The following is a 22823-nucleotide window of genomic DNA, read 5'->3' on the forward strand; positions in this document are numbered from 1 at the left end:
TCATGTATAGCAATGAAGCCTTGTGATACCAGGATGTATATTTTCCTTTTCTTCTACTCTGTTAGGTGGAGGTCAGCACTAACAGACACTAAATTTGAAATTGTGTTCTCAGTCTTGAAAAAAATGCAATTTTTTTTTTTTTAATTAAAAAAGAGCACTAATTCAACAGCACTGATTGCCTCAGTAGGTACAAGTAAAGAGCAGAAGCGTCTGTCACAATAATTCCCACACAAACAGTAAGGAGCCAGAACTCTTGCTGTAGGTATATATTTTTATGACCATCCTTTGTGAAATGTTTCATGCTCCAATATAATATATCAAGCAAGCACAGTGACTAATAGCTGCACTTTCTTTTGATAGTTTTTGGATTTATTTTGACTAATTTCGAAAGGTGTTATAAAGGTGCTCAATTTTAATGTTTTGGGTTGGAGTTTGCTCATTTAGGGGCTTGGAGTTTGCTCATTTGGCTTCTCTTTTTCTAAGAGTTTTCTTTTTCTTATGCAGCTTCTTTCAGTTGATTTCCAAAAAGACTAACATTTATGTTGGGTATCTAAAGTGATGATAACATGTCTTCAGTATTAATGCATTGATTGCCACGAAAATTGCAGAAATTGATCATGAGGTCTGTAAATTGGTAGATGTATTAGTGGTACTCATTTCCTTTGGCTTTTAGACTCGTGAAGATGAATAAATTTTTCCACTGAGTTCCAAATAACAATATCTGCCTGCACTCTTGGGAAGTGACAATCTCAACAAGCAACAGTGGTCATGTAGGCAGAGTTCCCCTGGTCTTCCAAGCTGACAGAATTTTCTGCCTGGTATTTGTTTATCCGTACACTCATGGCTGAACGAAATATCTTTTAAATTATGCAGTTTTCCTGAGTATCAAAAACGCATAGAGGTTGTCTCATATATTTACAACTAACATGTCTGGTGGTTATTACAAAAAACTCTGTAATCAGCCCTATTAGGCCAAATATTGCCTAAATATTTTGGTTAATTTGCAGCTATCACTGTGAGAAAAGTGGAATCATTTAAAGAGAGTTTAGATGGGCTGACGAAATAAGCTGTATAAAATAAATAATTGCACAAATTTCTTTAATCTGTTTCCCCTTCCTGCTGCCCCTCCCCTTACAGTTCCTTGAGGTCCATTCCTTCATTTAATTTTTAACCTTACATTTATTTATGGCTTTCTCCACCAGTCTCTCTTCTCCTTTGCATCTCTCAGGTTTCCTCCAAGGAAAGCCTTCCTACGTTTAACCACCATTTTTTTAGGGCACACTCTCAACATATACATCGAGAAACAGAAAAGCATCATTTACTGTCACTGTCTCTGCAGGCTATAGGAGTTCCATTTATGTTTTAAACCCCCTCAGATTCATCTCCACTGAGGTCTGCTTCCCTTTGGAATCCCTGGTACAGCAGAAGAATGTGATTATTCAAGGAACTGCAGTTCAGGCTAACAGTGGAGATAAACACAAAACATTTCTGTTGAAGGCCAAAAAAGTACAGAGTAGAGAAACCCAAAGCAAGGAGTCAGGCTGAGGAGGCAAACACCAAGAACCAGCCCAAAACCCACAAATGGTCTGATTGAGAGGTTTGAGAGTTCCCTGCATGCCTGTGGCTGCTTTTCCAGATAGTTCACTAACACACACATTCCATCTGGAATGGGAGCTTGTTTCACGAGGAAAACACTTTTTGTGCTTCCTCATCCATGATGCAGTAAAAAGCAACTGGTAAATAGAGCTTGACACATAGTCCAAAATAGTTTCCAGTGAAACATTTTTAAACTACAAAGGGTTAAAATATCTCATTTCTACACCACTGTCCCAAACAGTACCACTATCTGTCTTTCTCCTTTATATATTCCTTATTTTTGTTCCTCTTTTATTTAGGTTTCCAGTCCTATTCAAGGTGGAAAACACTCCTAACTGGGAAGCTGATGTAAAAAGACATTTCACATGACTATATAGGAAGAAAGAGCTGTAGCAGGTAGGAAAAACCAAGTGTAATATAATGCTAAAAAATATCTTTTGTTCAGGATGTCCACACAGTTTAAAACACAATTAAATCAGTTTCATATGGCAATTTTATAGAAAAATCACCTATAACTACCATTATGTTTTACAGTGATTTTCAGTATTTTTTTTTTACTCTTGTGAGGGGGGATTGCAATCTTCTTCTGATCATAGATAAATATTTCCATTCTATTCTTGTTCACTTTAAATACATTTCACTGTTCAGGCCTTTAACCAGCTCAGTAAAACGTTTCAGATCTGAACTCTATCACTCCATTGACTGAACTTTGCAATTTAAAACTAATGTGCTGTTGCACAGTCTACAGGCACTCCTAATGGACAACTTTAACATTGTTTAGATGCCAGGTAATTTGTTACAACCTGAATTTCCTCTTCTACTTAATGGCTGAAAGTTAAATGTTTGCCATCAAAACCAGTGGTCTGTTGAACATTGATCCATGTGAGAACAGTGAACCTATGTCTCTGCAAATTTGTAAGTCATCTAAGAGGCAAAGCAAAGCTGACCTCGTAATGTCAAATCCCATTTAGAGCTGGTGAATAGGTTGGAAAGAAGGTACTTGATATCTTTTGAGCAGTATTAAAAATACACTGCTGTGCAGAAAGATGAAAGCCTCAGTAAATTAATGTAGGGAGTCTGGCCTTTCCAAATAATTTATAGTTAAATTTTGTCTTTTAGGAGGAATGGGATGCAGTTAATAAATGTTGTGACTTCAGTAAACAGTTTCTGAGCACACAGGTTTCCAGATAAGTGTTAGAAGCTGCAGCTTTGCCCTTCTGTATACACCATTTTATTTTAAATTGTCTTTCCTTAAACCTCATTATTAATTGCTTTCTAACTTCATTCAAAAGTGGTCACTCACATCACTTAGCTTAAGCATCCATTTGGAGTTGAAATAGATATCTAACTGCATTTTACTAAAGTATGAAGTTTTCATTTAGTCTGTATTTTACTTAAATTCTTCTTATTCACTGGTTACAGGCCACAGGAGCACCAAGGCATAGACTCATGAGGCTGGGGCTGATGCCCCACTCTGGACTAATGTTTCCATTTCCCTGCCAGGTGTCTGTATTGTCCTCACTCAATAAATTCACTCTTCTGGATGTCAGCTATGAAACTTTTGGGGCTTCCAGATTTGCACCTTTAAGATCTGACTCACACAGCTTGCAATTTGCTGCATAATTTACTGGATAGCTAACCACTTCATTTGGCTAAACTAGCAGGCATTGTTGCTGTTTAACATTCATTTTTTGCATAATGGGAATTAAATTTTTAATGACTTTTTTAAAACAGAAAAGCTTAATAACTGAAAACAAAAATGTTTAGGTAGTAAAGCTTTTGCTTACAGGGCTTGCAAAGGCTCTGAGCAAATGCAAGAAAGATCTGCATCCACTCTCTTTCCAGAGTGTCACTGCACTCTTTTAAACACATATATGCTGGCAACACCCAGGGCAGGATTTGAAATGGAAATCAAAAGTTCTTTTGAAGGGCACTAGCAATTTATCAGAATTGTCAGGGACCAGTGAAGAGGGTGGTTGCTGGATATAAAAACAAGATGTGACTCTGATGGTTGTGTGTGCTAATATATTTATGAATTTGGGCAGAAAGATGATCGGACACTTCATCTGTGCCTAATGCAATTTCATGCAGATTCTCACCAGTTGTGACCTCTTTGCATTGCTCCAGAATGTTATGCCTGAAATAGCTTGCCCTCTTCATCCCAGTATTTTTTATTAGGCTTCTGCTGTGGCCAAAACCTACAAAATCTAACTGTGCAGCCTGTGGAGTGCAATGCTTTCTGAGGAATTTAAGTGGAGCCAAAAACCAGGCTCCAATTAGACAGCTTGCTACATTCTCACCATGGAGAGGAGACAGCATGTAAACTACCCATATGCATTAATTATAATCTCCTCCCCTGCTTTCCATTTTTCAGCTTGCCAACTCTCTCTCCCTAAAATGAATTCTCCTGCCCTTCCTTTGTGGCTAAGATTAGGAGGTTTTGCCCCCTGAAATTAAATGGAGATGGGCACAGCCAAAAAAGGCTGGTCTGTGGGGACCCAATCAGGCTGGTGTGTGTGGCTTTTTGTTGGGCTTTTTTGGGGTTTTTCTTTGTTTTGTTTTTTGGGTTTTTTTTTGTTTTGTTTTTATTTTCTCCTGAGTCATTGGTGGTTGAGAGTGATAGTGGGGAACAATTAGTGTTTTCATAAAACTTAGACCTAGGGCTGAGGAGAGAGCAGGAAGCAATATATCTGTGGTGAGTAAGCCTCAAGAGCCATAATTTCCCTGTTTGTTTCAGTTCAGATGAGTGCCACCCTGTTGTTTGTTTTATAAACTGTTTAATAAACTGTAATGTTTATTAACAGTAATCCATTAAGATCATGTCCTTTGAGACCTTTCCTGTACAGCCAGTGCTCTGCACTTCAATGAGGAACCCAGTTTTATTTTCCTCTTGTTTTTTGTTTTGCACCAATTCAGAAACTTAAATGATTTTATCTGAACTTTTATACCATGCTGCATAGAGAAAGAGATCTTAAAGCTGTTTAGGCAACCTCTGCCAGCTTCAGACTTGTCATACAGAAAAATAATGAAGTCTAAAATATATGTATGTGAGCCCCATCGTCTGAAATTGTAACAGCTCAATTTCCTTGCTAGGATGTGGGAAAATTAGCTGTGCTGTGTCATGTGGTGGATCAAGGTGGGAGGTAGCACAGGTGGTCATAACAACTGCAAAGGTTTTATTACAGAAGGCTCTGCTCATTTTTAATAAAATTGTCCTTGAAACCCAGCTAGCCAGAAATTAATAGGAAGCTTGCAATGATTTTTTTTTCCCCCCCAGGAAAGCAACTCTGAAATTTCACATAGTGAAAATCACTTATCAGTGCATCTAAACCGAGTTTTATTTTAAAATACAGTTTTTAATTAAAGTTTGCAATTCTGAGCCTGCTGCTAGTACCTGATATCTTGCTAAAAGGTCACAGCATTGGTGGCATTAATGGCATGAGAGCCTGATATAGGAGATTATGAATGCTCAAATTGCCTTTCAGTGCAGGTTTATCATGAGGAGGGGCTGCAGGCATTCCTGGCTGAGGGCAGGTTTAGTGATGGAAGGGAGGTGCTTGTTCTTTGGCATGGGTGCTGTCACAGGAACCAGGCTTTTCCTGGGGTGCGGGTGAGCAGGGAAGGGGCAAATGCTGGTCCATGGTCTCAGCTCCCCCCTTTGAGGAGGGTGTTGCTCCAGCAGCCCCAGCAGAGGCTGGGGATGGTGACTGGGGGGCAATCATGCCCTAACCCCTTGAGATAACAGGGGTTAAACACCCCCTCCCTGCCCAAGCCTTAGGAGTTGTCCTTACTAAAAGCAGGAGCTGCCTCTTTTGCCTTGCTCTTGAGGTGACAAAAGTGACTTTGACTGTACTCTTGGACAACTTTGAACTGGATTGGTTCCAGTTGTATCTTGAGATGTAAACAGAAGATCCTTGAGCTGCTTTACTGCAGCTGACAGTGATTCAGGGGGACCGTGGAGCTTTGGGCACTTGCCAGAGGAGAGAGGAGATGCAGCTATTCTCAGAGTGGCATTGCACAGAGCTAAGGAGAAGCAAATTTGATTTGGAAGCTGTGAAAGAACTTCACCAAGTGAAGTAGATGGTTTTTTTGCTGAGGGAGGCTGGCCTTGGTGTGTTCTGAGCTCCTGAGGGAGCCCAGTGTCCACCTCCTGCCTCTGGAGCATATCTGAAGTAAAGCAGAGCGATGGACTTTGCACAGCAACGTGAGTAACCTTGGTGCTGCCTGAGCCAGCAACCTGGAGCTGCTGCTGTGCAGAGCAGGCAAAGGACAAGACTTGAAAATCCTCCAGTTTGGCTTGAAGGAAGATGCTAAGGAGGCCTTAGAGCCAATGTTCTCCAGCAGTAAGCACCAGACTAAGCCATCTGCAAACAACCCCAAGGATAGATTGGGCACAGCCTTATTACTCTGGTCATAACTCTGCATTACTATTACTTTAAAAATATATTGGTCTAGTGAAAGCTGAAATTAAGTGGAACATATTGCCACTGCCCTCAGGGATCTGGCATGGAACCACCACTGAAAGCAGAAATGATCATTTGCAAACAGAACAGAAAGCAGAGCTCTGAGAGTCAGAGGCACTCACTTCAGAACATCTGCCAGATGAGCCATGGCATAAGCTGCAGCATCAGATTATATGTGTTGGGCTGTTGGGTTTTGTTGCTATTTTCTTTTAAAATTGCTGTTTGGACTCGTGTAAAGCCATGAATCCTTGCCAAAGACAGTGCTAAGGGTGAAGATCCAGATGAAGTAATTATGTCTAGTACAGGGTCTCTGAGACAACATATTTCCAAACTTGTGTTATCAATATGAAAGGGAGTTAGCAAGAGCAGATTTTTCTAAGTACAAAGGTGGTCAGAATGATTCAGAAAATAAACAAATAAATAAAAGGGCACCTTTAAAAGGTTTTTGTTAAGGAATGCAAAGTCTGAGCCATGGCTTCAGCCATATTGAGGAAACCACCATGCTAAAAAATACTACCTGCAATTGCTAAAAGTAGTTATAGAGTGAGATTTTTAAAATAGTCTCTCTGTTTACTTTTCTTCTATAGAGAAAAAACTGCTTGTTATAAACAATTATTCTTATTTTTATGAAGTATCCTTTCTGTAAGAAGATAAACCAAGTAAACTTTCTAATTTGGAGCCTTGGGAACCACAGCACGTTCCAAAGAAGTCGTCTGTGGAAATTGGTGGTGACAAACAGATGCCTTAGGTAGGTCACAGTGATATCAAAAAGGGACTTTTGTCACTGCAGAGAAATTCTTGCTCAGGCAGAAGAGGTTATGTCAGTGTGAGGCAAAATGGGAGGGAAGGAAAGGTCTTTGTGCCCAAGACAGTTTTATATGGGCAATAACCTCCTCTTGATGAGCTGGCTGAGCCTGGGGATGTGATTTATCTGGTGCTAATGAGCTTTCTGCAGCCTCCAAACACCTGAGACAACACAGGGTGTCTCAGAGATTAGCTGACTACAGTTAGGAACTTGCTTTCTTGTGCTGGAGACTTTATTATGCTGACTGCCATTAGGGCTGTGTTTGGTTGAGGAAGGTGGAGGAAGTGGAAAACTGTTATTCTAGGAAGGTCTTTGTGCAGAGGTCTGTGTTAGAGGTTCAAGGCCAAGCAATAGATCTTAGAAACTGAATGAGTTTCTCAACACAGCTTTTGTGTTGCTCAGCAGCCAGGAAAACAACCTAAGGATAATAGCTTCTGAGAAAGGTAAAGACTAAATAACTTTCGGTTTTCTCATTAAAATCTTCTCATTATTTAGAAAGATATTCGCCTAAGACAGCAAAATACTGTTTTGTACTTCAGACTTCCTCTGAACTTGGGCCTCTGAAAAGTTTATACTGCAAAGCAGACAGAAAGAACAAAAAAAAATGGAAGGAACTGCTTGCTCCAGCTAACAAAGCAGGAATTAAATCCAGGCTGGATTATTCCCCCACCCTTCATGCAGCCTGATTTGGCCAGTGCCAGGCTGCTCTGTGTTGGTGAGTGACACATAGTCTTTATACTTATGAAAAAAAAGTACAGTCACTGATAAGCCTCTCGATATGCCTTGTCCTTTCAACAACAAAGTTAACCACTGGAGGAGGCTTTGCATGTAAATGAGGTTCTCTTCAGGTTTCAAATCTAATCAAAGTGGAATTCAACTTTCTTCTAAAGGATATGCAAAACTAGTTGGTCAAACATCCTTCAGCCTCTAAGTTTATCACCAGCCTGACGTCAGTCTGGAAATCCCAACTTTCTTAAGAGATGATAAATGTTATCTGCCAATCTCTTCCACTGAATAAACTCTGTTTGATCTGCATTAATCACACTTGGCAGAAGCTGTTCAAGCCTGCTAGCAGCAATCCTGGTGAACAGCTTGGCATCATTGCTTAATAATGAAGTGGAACAGTATGAAAAAAAAAATATGAAGGAGCCTCCTTTTCATTGCCACCCCAAAGTTAATGAAACACACATTAAAATGTATGGTTTGAAATATTCAATAGATCTGAAACTGTCTTCTTCTAATCATATTATTGCTCTCAAGGGCAAAATATATCCCTTTCTTTTTCCCTTTTCTGCTATAATGCTATGTGTCAGAAGTGCACGAGAAAAAGAAATACCAGATACTTCTGTAGTTTTTATACTTTTTATCATTTTTATAAATGAATGTTCAATGTCCTGAATTAATCTTCACAAATTTTGCCCAAGAATATTTGAGTCACTATTGCTTTCATTCCAATATGATGAAGCACAGCTCAGAGCTCAACAATTCCTGCCATTTTCCTTACTAAGGAGAGAGAGGGCCTGGGACAGATCTGTGCATCACTTCAGCCCAGCAAACCCTATTTTGGGGTAGGCTGTCTGGATATTTAAGCAGTGAGTGGAATACAGTCACTTCCCACAAAATTTCCACAGAATTTCCACTAAAATGCTCTGTCTGCTTGCAGGTTCTCATCCAGCAAATGCTTCCAAACCTCTTTTCAGTGACTTTGCTTGGGTGTGTGGCTGCACTGAACTCAGTGGGACTGTTGACATGGGGAAAGCCTGGCACAGAAATAAGGAATTGATAGAAACATCTATTAGAAATAGATGAACAGAGAGAAATGTGCTCCTGGGGGGTTCCACAGCACCTGCCTTGGTTTGGAATAAGTGGGAAGAGGGAGTAATAAAGAAAGTGAGTAGAGAGGGAAGTACAAAAAGTGGAGTCACAGCACTGAAAAATGAGATGTAAGAATGGAAGAGAAAAGAACAGAGGAGGCAAAGTGAAAACAGTGAAAGTATTTAGTTTGCTTGTGGTTAGATGGGGAAAATAATGTTTTTTAAGAAGGGAAAGATCTTCTCCAGAACCTTCCATACACTTTCTGCGTGTGCAGGGCCTGCTCAGCAATTACTCACAATGTTCTTCTACTGAGGAATCTCTCTTGTAAAAAAGAACATTGGCAAAACTAGTGTGATTGACAAAGGAAAAAACACCAATTAACTTTTCCTCCCTGAAAAAGATCGTAGACTTCTCCAGAGACAATAAAAATATTTCCATGTTAGGAGTGTGCAGGGATGTAAGGATAACATGGCTGTTCTTCTTTATAAATGTCCATTCATCTCAGCTTAAGCCTTGAACTTTTGAGACTAAAAGACAACTTAAACACAGGTTTTTTTGAAGCATCATCATCATTTTATGATCCTCTGGGCCTTTTCCTAAACTTTTATTTCTGAAGGTCGAAGTTGCTTTAAAATATATTAATAAGTTTTAAAAAAGCATATTCCATCTAGTATTCCAACAAATTCAGTGAGTCCATCCTGTTAAAATATAAACTTCTTCCTCTAGCCTATAATATATACTACTATTGAGATTTTTCTAATTAAAAACTGTGGAATTTGAATTTGAATTTGAACCCTCTGAAACCATGTAACATTGTAGTTAAAGTAACAATGAACCTTCTTCTTTTTCTCAGGAATTTATTGCACTGCACAAAAGTTTATTACAGAAGGGAAAGGCTTACAATGAGTAAAAAATTTAAGAAATTATGGCACAAACATATATTAGGTAAGACGTTAGCATGATGTATGACATTTTTTCTGAAGTTTGTATATTCAGACAAAGAAATTAAGAAGGAATTAATTAAGTTATCACATTTTGGAAGATGTGTCTAAATACTTCAGTTTAGTGGTGGCCACAGAAGCTACTTTCATTCTTAAAACAAGTTAATTTCTGAAATTTCACTTTGATGCTTGAACGTTCACATGAGACACTTGGAAGCCTATGAAAATATTTAATTAATTACTAGTGGGCCAAAATATTTCCTATTACTGGTAACATGTGTTTTGTTACTTGCAGACACCTACACTGATGTCTCATGAACTTACAGGGATTTACTACGCATTCATCTCCCTGGAAATACACTTTTGGCTGTGCCCACAAATAACTTACATTTTTAATTCTATTTCATTAAAGAATTGCAGTATCCATATGGCAATATATATGTAATGCATACTATATTAATTCAAATTACTCTCCCCTCCCTAAGAAACTGTCAGTTTAATGAGACATCACAAATAAAGTGCAATCTGAAAAAAAAAAATCTCTCACCTATAATTGCTCAAAGCATGCATTCTCTCTCCAAGCTTCATTTTCACTGCATGTGTAATGTTTTTAAAGTGGTGTTGGATGTAATGCCTCTTACTCTGAACACTCTTCACTTCCTGGCTCAAGCTTCCTTCTTGATATAAGAGGCAAAAGTTGAAATTGCTTCTAGACATGTAGGGAGAGCACTAGAATACAAATTAAAGTCTTTGCAAGGTTTTGATAAGTCAGGAGTCCACTATCTCAGAAGCAGGTAGGCTAATCAATAATGAGGCAATGTTAATTAGTTCATGTGCTTGTACTGGAGCATCCTTTTACAAACATATGTATAAATATATGTTTATGTATATGTATATATTTATATAAATATATGAGATGACTAAGGCCACATTCTTTTGTCTCTGTTATTCAAAGGAGCATTTTCTAAAGCCTCTACTGAAAACTGAATCTGACCACACAAAACAGGAAGAATATAATAAAAGGAAAGAATGTATGAACTGTATGAAAGAAGAACTATCAAAAAAGCATGGACCCAGAATTAGGGCCAGTATGGAAACAAAAAATTATGGATAAAATCTTCAAAAGCATCTTATTCCCAGGTTCCAAAATGGTAGATTACACTGAATTGAATTTTACATCCATCCCCTGGAATATCTTCTCTCAGACACATTTTAAACCCAGGAGTCTAAAAGTAACTATTGCCCAAATGCATTTTTGTCAGAAACTTTTGTTTTAAAATGTAGATAGTAAGACAAAGAGTAATTTATAATGGCATGATATATACATATTGGTAACCACAGTGTCTCAAATTCTTTTTTAAAATGTTTTTTTGGGGGTTGTGTAAATGGCAAGGTTCCTGCAATTTCAGTTCCCTTAAAAGTACTGTATGGTTGGAAAAGGATAATTTATGAGAAGCAGGGTTGTTTTGGAAACATGCAGCTTTTAGTATCAATTTGAATTTTTCAGATAAAGGGTAAAAATTGTATTGAGTAATATAGAAAACAGAAGACCTTTTCAAAGGTTAATGTAAATATCAGAAAACCATTTAGACCATTCTTTTTTATTATTATTTTGTTTATTAAGATTAAAGGACTTATTGCTCTTCTGAAGTGAAACTTCAGTACCCTGGGGAAGGAGAAAAACCTCTGCTCAGGAATTCAGGTACTGCTTACAGACACGTGCTCTGTGGTGTAAAATATCTGAGGATACTGCTACAGAGGATGCTTAAAAACTTGCAAGATGATTGGCAAGTTGGAAATCTTTCCTTGCTTCAACATAGCTTTTATTAGCCATGTATTTATACCCTGAGACAAAATGGTTATTGTTTATGAATCAATTCACTTAGCAAATCCAAATTAAAATGGCAAGTACTCTGCTGTATTTCTTTCAGAACATCTCATCACTGCAGGATAGACAGAACTGTGAAGGACCTGGAGATTAGGAGGTGACCTCAGGATAATGAACAATGAATGCGTGTGCATGCTGGCTAGATGGACTTGATCAAGATGTTACAAACATTGTCAAGGAGGTGTAAAAATGGTGGAAACACACTTCTGAAGATGGCTCATCAGGATTTCTGGTAAGCACATTTTTTGGCTTCATTTTCTGCTGTAACCTTTGGTGTGGACAACCAAATCGTTCCCCAGATTTTATCTTCACGACTACAGGCAGCTGGAATGCTGAGGTAAATGTATTTATCTTCCCCAAGGGAAGAAACCAGGCATTGCCAATGAGAGCTCAAGGGCTATCAGTCTGAATTTTCCTCCTGTATGGATCTGAGACTCTGGGTAACCTACCAGGTCTCTCTCCTCACCTTTTTTTTGTTTTTCTCAAGTCTCAAGTTTGCTTTGGTGTTCTCTTGTGCTTGTTCTCTTGTGCTTGTTAAAACCCTGTCACTCCCGGTGACCATGGTTGTGTTTTCACTGTAAACTTATCTAGAACTTCTGGTGGAACTTGAAGTGTAAACAACAAATAAGTCTGGTCAGAGGGATGGCAGATTCACTTGTCTTCCAGGTAGCTGACAGTGACTCATTTCTTTCCAAATAAATGCCAGCTTTCTTTGAGCAAAACCACATTAGAGTAGATAAAATGGCATGAGAACCTTTAAAAAACCCAAGCACAGCATAAAAATGCGTCGTCACTTAAAAATCCCAATTAAAAACGAAAAAGAAACATAGTACACTTGAAGTATTGGATCACACCTGCTGCAGATAAAACTAACAAAGCATCACCTGCCTTGTGGAACAGAAAAGAAATCTTGTTTGAACATAAACAAATTAATCTGACAGGATTATTTTTGGCCTGTTTTTAGAGAAACAGAAATGCAGACAGCTGACTACAACAAATTAATTCAGAAACAATGCTTAGAATCATTACTCTTGATAATTAGAAACAATTGCAATTTTTTTTTTCAATATTGAGATATAATGACAAGCACCCAGGGGTAATATTTCCTTTTCTTTGACATATGGTAAATTTTTAACTTTTATTTTAACAGTGAGAGCTATACTGTGGAATCTAGAATTTGGAAGAACATGGATTTGAACATTAACAAAAGCAGTTTTAATATTTCTTTTAATACAAGTAGCCAAGATTCTTTTACCTCTTGGTTTAACCTTTACATAAGGTCATGGGTCGTCCTTGCAATTATTTTGTAACTTTATTACTTAGGGGAAAAAAAAAAACAAACATCAAAATGTGAATGTGTCAGAGTTCTGATGGTGAATAAAGGGACCTGTCTTGGCAGTGTTATATCTTTGTAAATATGCTTGCCAAAAAGATGTGTTAATACTGCCACATCTGATCTCTCAGTCAACATAGATTCCCTTTAAGAGCCTTGGGCTACTATTTCTTCAGGGAGTTGATTTGATTGTTTATAGGCCTAGGAGCTCACAGAGCAGATCTTCCTCTGTTTTTACTCATGGGATTTTCAAACACTCCCCAGTTTTCTGGAGATAAACTAGACAGATATATGTAAGCTAATTTGATTATTTGTTATGACAAGGTTAATTTGATTATTATGACTTTGAGCTTTTGAGATCCAACTCTGTCATCATTTATCTTGCCAGGTGATGGGGTTTTTCCCTAAGAATTTCAAAAATAGAACCAGGCCAGGGTTAACTGTATGTTTGACTCCCCACAATGTTTATTCCAAGGTATCTCACTCAGGCACCTGACCACCAGCAATCTCCTTTATCCCTGTGGCCTTCATCCCTTGCTGTGAAGATGAGTTTATGCATGAAACCCCTTGCCATAATCAGCTTAACAACTCTGAATTTAAGTTCCTGTTTGCGGTTGCTGTTGTCTCTCGGGGCTGACGAGTTAATGGCAGCCTTCATAAAAAACACCAGTGTTTTTCCTGTAAGGAAATAATAACTGCAAGGAAAAAAAAAACAGTGAAGCTAAGAACAAGATGATTAAACAAGCATCTTTAAACAAGGCATGATACATAGCAGGTAAATAGCTGTGAAACAATTGAGACCTTGTTTCCTGCTTTGTCTTCAGATACATGTCCTGCTGTGAGCTCATGGCTAATTGTTTGAAATATTTCCCTCTAGCCTCTTCCTTTTAATTTTTTTTTTAATTCCTTCTACATTCATGACCAGTAACAGCTACTGCTTCACACTGGTACAAGCAGTCAAGTCTGAACAAGTAGCAGACTGATCCATTCCTTGTAGTCCCTTATCCTTAAAGTTCTTATAGCAAGGGACACAGAGAAGTTTCATCTTTCACTGAATATGTGGAAAAGAGAACCAAGTTTTCCATGATGTAATTGCACCTGAGCTCTTTAATAGAGACAATGAAAGGAGCATGCATTTGTTATTGACTGGGGGAGGAAAGCTAAATGCTCTGCCATCTGGGGATTTTATTGAGCAGCACTTTGAAATATTCTAAAATGAAAGTGAGCAGCCTGATCCATATGTTGGCAAAGGAGAGAATGATTTGAATTAAATTTGCTATTCTGGGTTCTAAGAGAGTATTGGTCATCATAACCTTGGAGGTAAAAGAGGTGTAATTGCTTTCCTGCAATTATAGGTGGAGTTCATACAGAAATAGTTCCTAAAAAGACAAAGTCAACCAACAGCCAACTATTGCAAGCCAAATTATCTGCCCATAGAAACAGTAACAACCCCATTGACACTAGAGGAGTTTTATCCATTTACAATAGCAAAGATCTGCCTTCTTACTGAGGTTTGTTGTTGTACACAGTCTGGCCCGGGGTCATCCTGTAATTACTATAGAAAATAGTGTACTCACTTGATAACTTCTTCCAGCAGAAAAGCAATTAGCCTGCCAAGTGACTTGATATTCCTAAGAAGGTGCTGGAGTTTTGGAGGCTGCAGGTTTTTAGCAGAAATAAGGGGAAGAGGGAAAAAGTCTGGCTGGCAGAGTACAAAGGAGAGGTCTGGCTAGGGAGATAGAGATGGCCACTTTAGGAATTACAGCTCCCAACAAAAACTCAAAGCTTTGATGCAACACCAAACTCAGAAAAACACTTTGCTGCCAGCTAATGGTACAGGGGCCTTGCAATAGTGGGAAAAACAACTGGAGATTCTGCCTGAACAATTTCCCCAGGCTGTTCTAGGCTGGCGAGCAGCAGCCACATTCTACAAGATCAGTTGTCACATCTTTCTATCTAAAATATTATTGGTGCAAAAATGAAAGAGATCCTTCTGTTATTAGCATTATTATCTTATTCATATCATTTCTAATGTGTAAAATGCTGCTTGACCAATGCTTCAGCCAAATCCAAGCTTACTGGATTAGGATGGTGCTGGTGAAATCTCAGTTTACTGGGCACAAAGGCAGAGATGGAAATGTCAGTGGATATCTCAGATTGTTGCAGTATTGTTATCACAATAGCACAAAGTATTATTTTGTTATGGAAATCAAGACAATTTCTCTCAAACAGAAAATAGATGCAACACATGATGGACTGTGCAACGTCTGAAAAAACTGCTCAGGCAATTGGGAATTGAAGAATAAATTAAAGTGCAGCAACCCTAAAGAATAATAACCATTTTTTGACTCTATTAGAGGGGAAAATGATTTTGCAAAGTGTGATTTACCTGGTTCCATAGAGCAGGCTGTATTGCAAGCCTCTGTTGCATTTTCTTTTCTCGTTATAACTCTCAAAAAACAATTTTGAATCAATATGATGTGGAATATTGGAATGTCAGTATCTATTGAAAATGAACTGGTTTATGCTGATCTGATCTAATTAAAATCAATGCAGATATCTTTAGAAAAATATTTTCTTTCGGTGATGAAGCCATATAGGGTTATTTGGTAAATAAATGCTCCCAATTGTCTGCTTTTTTAGATAAAATGTTTATGTGATTGAATCTCTGTTTATCAATAGCTAAAGGTCTTTTTTTGTTCCATGCAAACTAGATTAAAAAAGAAAATACTCATAATTCACAGTAAAATTTATTTTAAGAGATGTACATATATAAATGCGTAAAATAGTTTTTTCAGACCTGCACATTACTGACATTAGTTGGAAGAAATAGAATGCTAAGTCCATGTATATCTAAAAGCTTTGTGTTTCTAGATGCAGGAGAAATAGTAAGATTTTATTTCCCCATGTACTTTCAAAAAATGAAAACAAAACACCTGCCACTTATTAATACAAACTCTTTTTAAAATCCCAGTCAAGTTCCTAGAAGGCTCCTACCACCCTGATTTGAGTTTTGTAAAAGTCACTGTAAATACAAAAGAAAGCAAATCTGTGCAATGCAATGCCTCTGAGGAGACAAGGAAAGCAGTCTAGATCTAAGAAAAAGGAGGGTTAATGTTTTCTTCAGACTAGAATGCACATTATCTAAGTTCATAAATTCTTCTTGAAATCTTCACTTTTTAGGTAGAAAGAAAGGGAGGGGGAAAGAAAGAAAGGGGAAACAGTCTCAAGTTGATATTTTTTAAGGGAAACTTTTAAAATTAGTTTTCACTTTCATTTTAAAAGGAGAAATATACTTTCTGTGTTCAAGAAAGTAAAATTTGGTTAAATTTAAGTGGCCATCAAGCAGTTTCAAGACAGAATTCACTTCATGTATCAACTCATCTCAGAGGGTGTATGACATCAGGAGCTCTCACTACTCCTCAGAGACTGCAGCTGGTGGGAGGCTTCCTGAGAGAGCAAGAGAAACTGGAGCTCAGGAAATGTAGAATGTCTTATAAGCACCAATAATTTTATCCTTTCCTATTTTCTAGCCTTTGTTGGGACGAAATCCTGCAGATTCATGTGCAGGGATCCTACAGATCTCACCTAAAAGAGTGAAATCTCCACGGTAAGGAGAACACAGGTAAAGTTTTATAACAGATGCATATTTTTGAGCATGTATCACTTTTCAGGGATATAAGATGTAAGAACAGATGTAAGGAACTAGTTAAGTTCAAGTGTAAGCCTGTCATTGCTGCAAGCTGGGAGTAAGAGTTGTAGCCAGCAGAGTTCAGTCTGCAAGTATTTGACATCCATATGCAATGTCAAATAATTTTCTAGGGCCAGATAGTCATGAATAAAAGTTCATAGATTAATTCCACAGTTTTCTCTGCTACAATTTTTAATGAGTTCTCTCACTTAGAGATTTACATAAGGCAGCCTGTTAAAAATTAAATTGAGATGCTTCCACCATAAATCTGAACATGCTGTAACATCAAACTCTACTTGGGCAAAGTAAACTTTAAGAGGTTTTTTTTTTTAACAACATTTAGCTTTTTGCATTGGTTTTGGAATGCAATTTAATGAAAGTTTTTGATCTTGTAAAGGTTCTTTAGATACCTTGAAGAAAACTTTGCTTTCAGTCTACACTCTGCTGCAATGACTGTAATTGTTTTGTCCCTCAGCCCCTTCACTCCAGCATAAAACATTTCGTGGTGAGGCTGGTACAAGGCAGGCTGTGTACATTCACAGGTAAAAACAGTCTAAATGCAATTAAGTCAGCTAATTGTGAGAGCACAACTTGGAGTAATGCTTGTCCTGTCACTATAGAAAACTGTACCCAAGGGGAAAATGTCATGGGATTATCAGAGGTGACTCCTGATACAAGGAGTCTTGCCTACTTTCTTTATTTCCACCCATGGAATTTTCACCAACCCACCCTCTTGTATATCACTGGGCTTGCTTTGATGCATCCCCTGCTTTGGATTGCATTTACAGCAGCTTTTCTTCTCTCATTCCACATGCACTCCCAAATTACCCATCCTGACAGCTGTTTGCAGTGAGCCAGCATCACAGTTTTAATGAGCTGGTTTGTGAAATTTACTTTTTTTTTTTCCTCTCAAGACATATCAGGCATTGCAGACCTCTAATTAGTGGTACTTATAGTTGAAGTTCAATAGTCAAGTCTTTTGAGGCATTAAGAGATTATATTCTTTAATAGCTCTGAAATTAATGAAAACCATCCTTTTTGCTTCTAATTTCTCAGCTTTATTGATATCAGGATATAATTTTGTGTCATGGAATGTGTGCATTATGTCTTCAAGAGGCTGTACTGGTGCATTGGCATGTTAGCAGAAGAGGGAAAAAGCTCTTGTCTATCAAAGAACAATGAAACCCAAAAAGTTGAGTGAATCAAAATGAATGCGTGTGTGTGTTTGTTTCTGTCAGGGAGAACTTCTACTTTTTTATCCTTGGCTATGATCTTGCAATAGATCAAGTTGTCCCTTCTCTTTCATTTGACTGACAGCAGAGCCAACACTTGCTGAAACTTCTTTTTCATTCCTCACGTTTCCTTTCACCTTTTTTTTTTTAACTTCATTTTTCTCTCTTCCTCTCCAGAGATCCATCACAGCAGCATGCAGCTCCCAAGTGTAATCTTTGATTTGTTTGGCAGTGTATGTCTAAATCAAAGAGAAGGGGCAGAAAAGTATCCTGACTGATGTGCAACCTTATAATGATTTTCTTCCATAATCCCTCACAGAGTGTCATTCAAGGAAAAGCTAAATAATTACTTTAAAACAAGACCTCAGATTTCTGCATGTCAAAAGCTCATTCCGTATCTCGGTTGCAAGAAATAGTCTATCTTGTCAAACAGTCAGTCAATTAAAGAAAAAACAAACAACCAAACAACAACTCAAAATCCATAACAAAAAGGAGCCAAAAACTTGAAATATTCCTTAACAAATCAGTGATCCCAGCTAGTCAGAGGAGTCATAAAAATTGATGCCAGACACCCCAAATATTCCTTTCTGTGATTAATGTGTTAGAGCAAAAGTCAATGAAGACTGCCTTGAGTTACTTTCCCACCAAATTAAGAGTATTGAGTTGTCAATACACCTCAGGCTTTACAGATCTTATCAGATCTAGCTAAAATCTCCAGTGTAAGAGCATATTTTTTTCCTACTGTATTGTTCAATTGAAGAGCGATTTCAAGGGTTTGTTGTCAGCATCAAAAACATTCAGCAAATTTTAGGCTCTTTTTCTTCAACGGAGTTGCTTATGTTTTGTAATTATGGAGTATATTTATTTATCTGTAAGGTTGGCAATTCTGCTTTCAACATGTCTCTTTACTAGATATATCACTTTATTACCCTATTGCAGCATATTTTGTCATATATAAAGAAGAACCCCTCACCCCCTGAATTTTAAGCCAGTGGAAAGGAAACATCTCAGTGCATCTGCATGACCTACACTCCTGTGATAAACTTGTGGCAGAAGAAAAGGCGTCAATGGGTGCATTTCTTCAAAGGTGAATTCATTTTTTTCTTTCTCTTGAGTTCTTCACAAATTTTTTAATGTACTTTTGGCTTTGGCCATGTACCTTGCTGGCCAGCCTCAAGTGACATATGACAACATTTATTAGCTGAGCCATAAATCCTCAAATGGCCATTTCAGTCTGGACACTCCCTTGGCACCCAAACTTTTATCTTCTAAGCTGTTTGAGTTCTGTGAATACCCAGCAGCACAGCCATCACACCTGAGCTAATGGCAGCAATTTCATGCCCAAGGACCATTTTCTATGCTTTGAGAAGTTTGTTCTGCTGGGCAAATGCAGAATATCACCTTTGCAATTACAGCAGTGACTTCAAAACTGTAACCAGAGGAAATTATATCAGTCCCTAATTTTTGAACAACTTAACATATCTCCCATCTAAGAAATGAAAGACTTCCTTTCTTAAATATCACCTTATATTGCTTTCCTACCAGATAATCATCCTCATAAATAATTAGAATCACAGTTGTCTTCAATTCCCCTTTATTGTCTGCTTGGCCCTCTGAATCTTGGATATTTTTGTAGTATGGTGGCCATGAAGTGTTTCTTTTCCTCATATTAGTGAACATCTGTCTGCGTAGAGCATCACCCAGGAAGGGCAAAGCTATGAACTTAAACTGCTTGTGACCAAGGAAGATCAAGAATTGTACTTCTAATCTCAGGTAATTTTATCTTGTAGGGCAGCAATAACAAGTTGTATTGTTATCCTATTGTCCTGAAACCCAGTCATCCTCCACAAAAATTCACCTTGTGTGAATTCCACATGCAGGAATGCATTTCCTGTGTAGATTGTACAGACTGTAGCCCTGGATCAACATTTCAAATGCACATTTCTTTTGGGAACACTTGTGCTGTTTGGGGTGTTGTGAATCTCCCTGTTAGTTCGAAGTGTCATTGTCTTTGCTCACTTAGGAGAGAATTTTGGCCCTAAACTGAATTTATGGCCACAGAATTTGGCACTAGATTGCTCTGGCCTTTTATTCGCACACATTCGCTGTAAATGCAATCAGAAACCCAGATTGCTGAGCTATGGACATGGTCATCATCTCTGCCAGACTTGATTGTGTATTAAATAATTATGCAAGCATGAGAAAATAGCCATAGAGACAATGGTGAAAGACCTCAAAGTACCAAGGGAATGAAAGTTAATTTCCTTCTCTTTTCTATTAGAATATTCAGAAATATTCTGGAGTACTTGATGGAATCATTAAATACATGCTTATTTTATGTCCCTATACCATTTAAAATTATACAATAACATAATTATCAATTATTATTAATTTTTTTCATGCTGTGTATATATGAGCTAGACTTTGTTGTTATTAGTGATTCAGCTTGTGTGTAAAACTATACAAGACTGAATAAAAATACAATTCAGCTTGTTGTAATGCTTTTTGTATTCAAATGATCCCAAAGTAGTATATAGAATATGTTTTTGTTAGGTATCATTAAAGACCTTCCATTAACTAGGAAAAGCTGTTTGATGGCTTCAAAGATAACTGAGATGAAGTTTCTTAACATAAGACTAAAAATAAAAAGCACTCTCAAACAAATTTATCCTACAGAGAAAAAGCTGGGGGGAGAACTGACTTTTGTCCTCTCTTGGTCAATAGATGCTATTAAAACTCTAAAATCATATTAAACAATATTTTAGGGAACTGACTTAAATCCACAAGGGGAATAAAAAAGAATGAAGGCAGATATTTATTCTGAAATTTCATACTGTTGCAACTGCATTTCAGAGGCTGATGATATACCATGAGCATGTTATTATTCACTTTGGTCAGACAGCAAGGGTTAAGATAGGAATATCATCCCAGGCATTAGCCATTAATCTGGGTATCTCATTGCTTTACTAAGGTTTAGGTTATACAGATAATAACTCCAGGCCATATTCTGACACCTTTATTCATGCTGAATGGCATCTGAGGCAGCATCAGGTCCCACAAAAATCAGAGGGTTATTTACAGGGAAATGCATTAGTCAATGTAGCAGAATATTGTCCTTTGGCAACATCTGCAGATGGAATTGTGCTGTAAAACATTACTGCACCAGCCAGAGCAGGGTGTCAGAATGGCTTTGTATACAAATTTGAAACAGATTCTGAGATAGTGGCTCCTGATAATGTCATTTTTCTCTCTTTTTCAATGTGTGATTCCTTACCACAGTGGTGTAATGACAGTACAACACTAATATTTTATCAAAGAATGACAGTCAAACCATGGATAGGAGTTATCAAAGTTATAACGTTGAGACATGTTTGGGACTCAAAGTCAGGAAGAAATTCACTGTGTTGATCTTAAAAACTGTTTCAGTTTAATGTAGACTGCTTTGTGATTCTGTGTCTTCTTTTCACGGTTTTATTGCTTTATTCTGCAAACAAAATCACAGACATTGTTTTAAAACGTACTTTAGACTTCTTTTGGAAGTAAATTAGACTGTTTTGAAGCCATTTCAGTCTACTTGAGTCTGTGTGATAGCCATAATATTGAAAAATATTATTGTAAGGCTTGTAACAGTAATATTTGCAAATGGTAAGTCCCACTTTAATAACCCCAAAGAACTACACTTACAAGAAACTGGCTTTTGGGGAAATTAAAATAGCAGAGAAAAGAAATGGCAAAAATTAGCAATGGAAAACCTGCATTTCAAGAGACAACAGAGAGAACATTTTATTTGATTTAGTCAGATATCTGGTTTTAGCACGATGATAGTAGTTTGTGTAATCAAAATCCCTCACATCAACAGCTAATAGAAAATAACCAAATGTTATTGTTTACTTCCTGATAGCACAAAAATGAGTGCACGCCAAGTACTCTTGCCAGCAGATGATCAATTTTGACTTCAAGAACAGGAGCTCCAGGAGAACCTTGGGTCTGACTTCAGGCATCTCTGCCATTTGGATCTCCTGGTGCTACATCTGTGTCTTCAGCAAGATTTCTGAGAGAGAGACAGGTACCCATGCATGTGAGAGCATCCTAGGGTGTCTTACAAGTTACTGAGGGAAATGAAGTAGAAAAAGCCCTGCACTGCTACCTGTGTCTTTCAGAGGTTTCCAGCCCTGCAAACACCATGGAGGAGCTGATCAGGTGTTGGTGGGAGCTGCTCTGTTCTCCAAGACAAGAGTTGGTCCTGTAGTGCTGTACAGCACATTATCAAGCTGCCGAGGTCAGTCCCTACATTGTCACTTTTGTTAACACGAGACAAAGAGCTTATATTGCTTGTGGCAGCTGGGAAAACCTTTCAGGAGCCTTTCCAGTGTTTTTGACCCAAGAGGTCTGACCTCTTTCCTGAGAGTGCTGAGCCCTGTTAAGATGTGTGGGCTCCTGATGGAGCTCTCTGGACAGAAGTTCACAGCCCAAAAAGTGAGGTATTTGAACAGTCCTCTGTATCTGAGCAGTCTCTCTGTCTGGAGTAAAAATGGGTTCTTGCTTTGAGGAGAGGTATAGTGGGCATGGGGACTTATCAAGCATGCTGAGGAGAGTCATCAGGCACTGAAACACTCCAGAGGACATCTCCCTCCCACTCAGACCAGAAAATCTGGGTTTTGATAAGGTGCTTCAGGAGCATTGCTTTTTCCCATGCTGAGAACTTCTGCACCACTTAGTGCATCAGTCATGGACAAAAAGGATGTGGCCATGAAATGTGATCTCATCCACACCTTCCTCCATCAGAGAGCTCACCCAGCAGAACCTCTCATGGTTCACCTCCCTGGTTTTCTCATTCTTTTAAGGGAAAATGATCCTCAGAATGTTTGTGTGCTCCTTTGCTGTGCTGTCAGCCTCTGTCCCTGTCTTCTGCTGTTACCCAGAAACTGCTGTCTCCTCTGAAGGTCTTTTGTGCTTTCTGTCTCTATTGCTGCCTTCTTTTCCTTGTCTCCACTCAAAAATTGCTCATCTAGCATATGAAAATGAGATTTTTCAGAAGTTAAAACTTGTCTGGTTGTGA

At 38.0% G+C, this 22823-nt stretch overlaps 1 protein-coding gene and 2 long non-coding RNA genes across 4 annotated transcripts in view; all 3 read left to right on the plus strand.

Moving 5' to 3' along the window:
• Window positions 1-1893: 1893 nt before the first annotated feature.
• LOC139593221 (uncharacterized) lies at window positions 1894-17074 on the plus strand. Its single transcript, XR_011680221.1, has 3 exons — window positions 1894-1992; window positions 11552-11740; window positions 16375-17074. It is a non-coding gene; the product is annotated as an uncharacterized lncRNA (long non-coding RNA).
• LOC139593223 (uncharacterized) lies at window positions 7498-10832 on the plus strand. Its single transcript, XR_011680222.1, has 3 exons — window positions 7498-7579; window positions 9533-9624; window positions 10576-10832. It is a non-coding gene; the product is annotated as an uncharacterized lncRNA (long non-coding RNA).
• Window positions 17075-18467: 1393 nt separating the features above from the next.
• LOC139593078 (uncharacterized) overlaps window positions 18468-22823 on the plus strand; it is a 71803-nt gene continuing 67447 nt past the window's right edge. For both annotated transcript variants that reach the window (XM_071433718.1, XM_071433716.1), the window contains exons 1-4: window positions 18468-18851; window positions 19438-19537; window positions 21666-21830; window positions 21925-22043. The gene's annotated coding sequence lies outside the window, so the exon portion shown is untranslated. The remainder of the gene's footprint in view (window positions 18852-19437; window positions 19538-21665; window positions 21831-21924; window positions 22044-22823) is intronic.

Source organism: Agelaius tricolor, unplaced genomic scaffold, assembly GCF_023055355.1.
Source record: "Agelaius tricolor isolate 1412-34295 unplaced genomic scaffold, bAgeTri1.0.p SCAF_9, whole genome shotgun sequence".
Lineage (NCBI taxonomy): Eukaryota > Metazoa > Chordata > Aves > Passeriformes > Icteridae > Agelaius > Agelaius tricolor.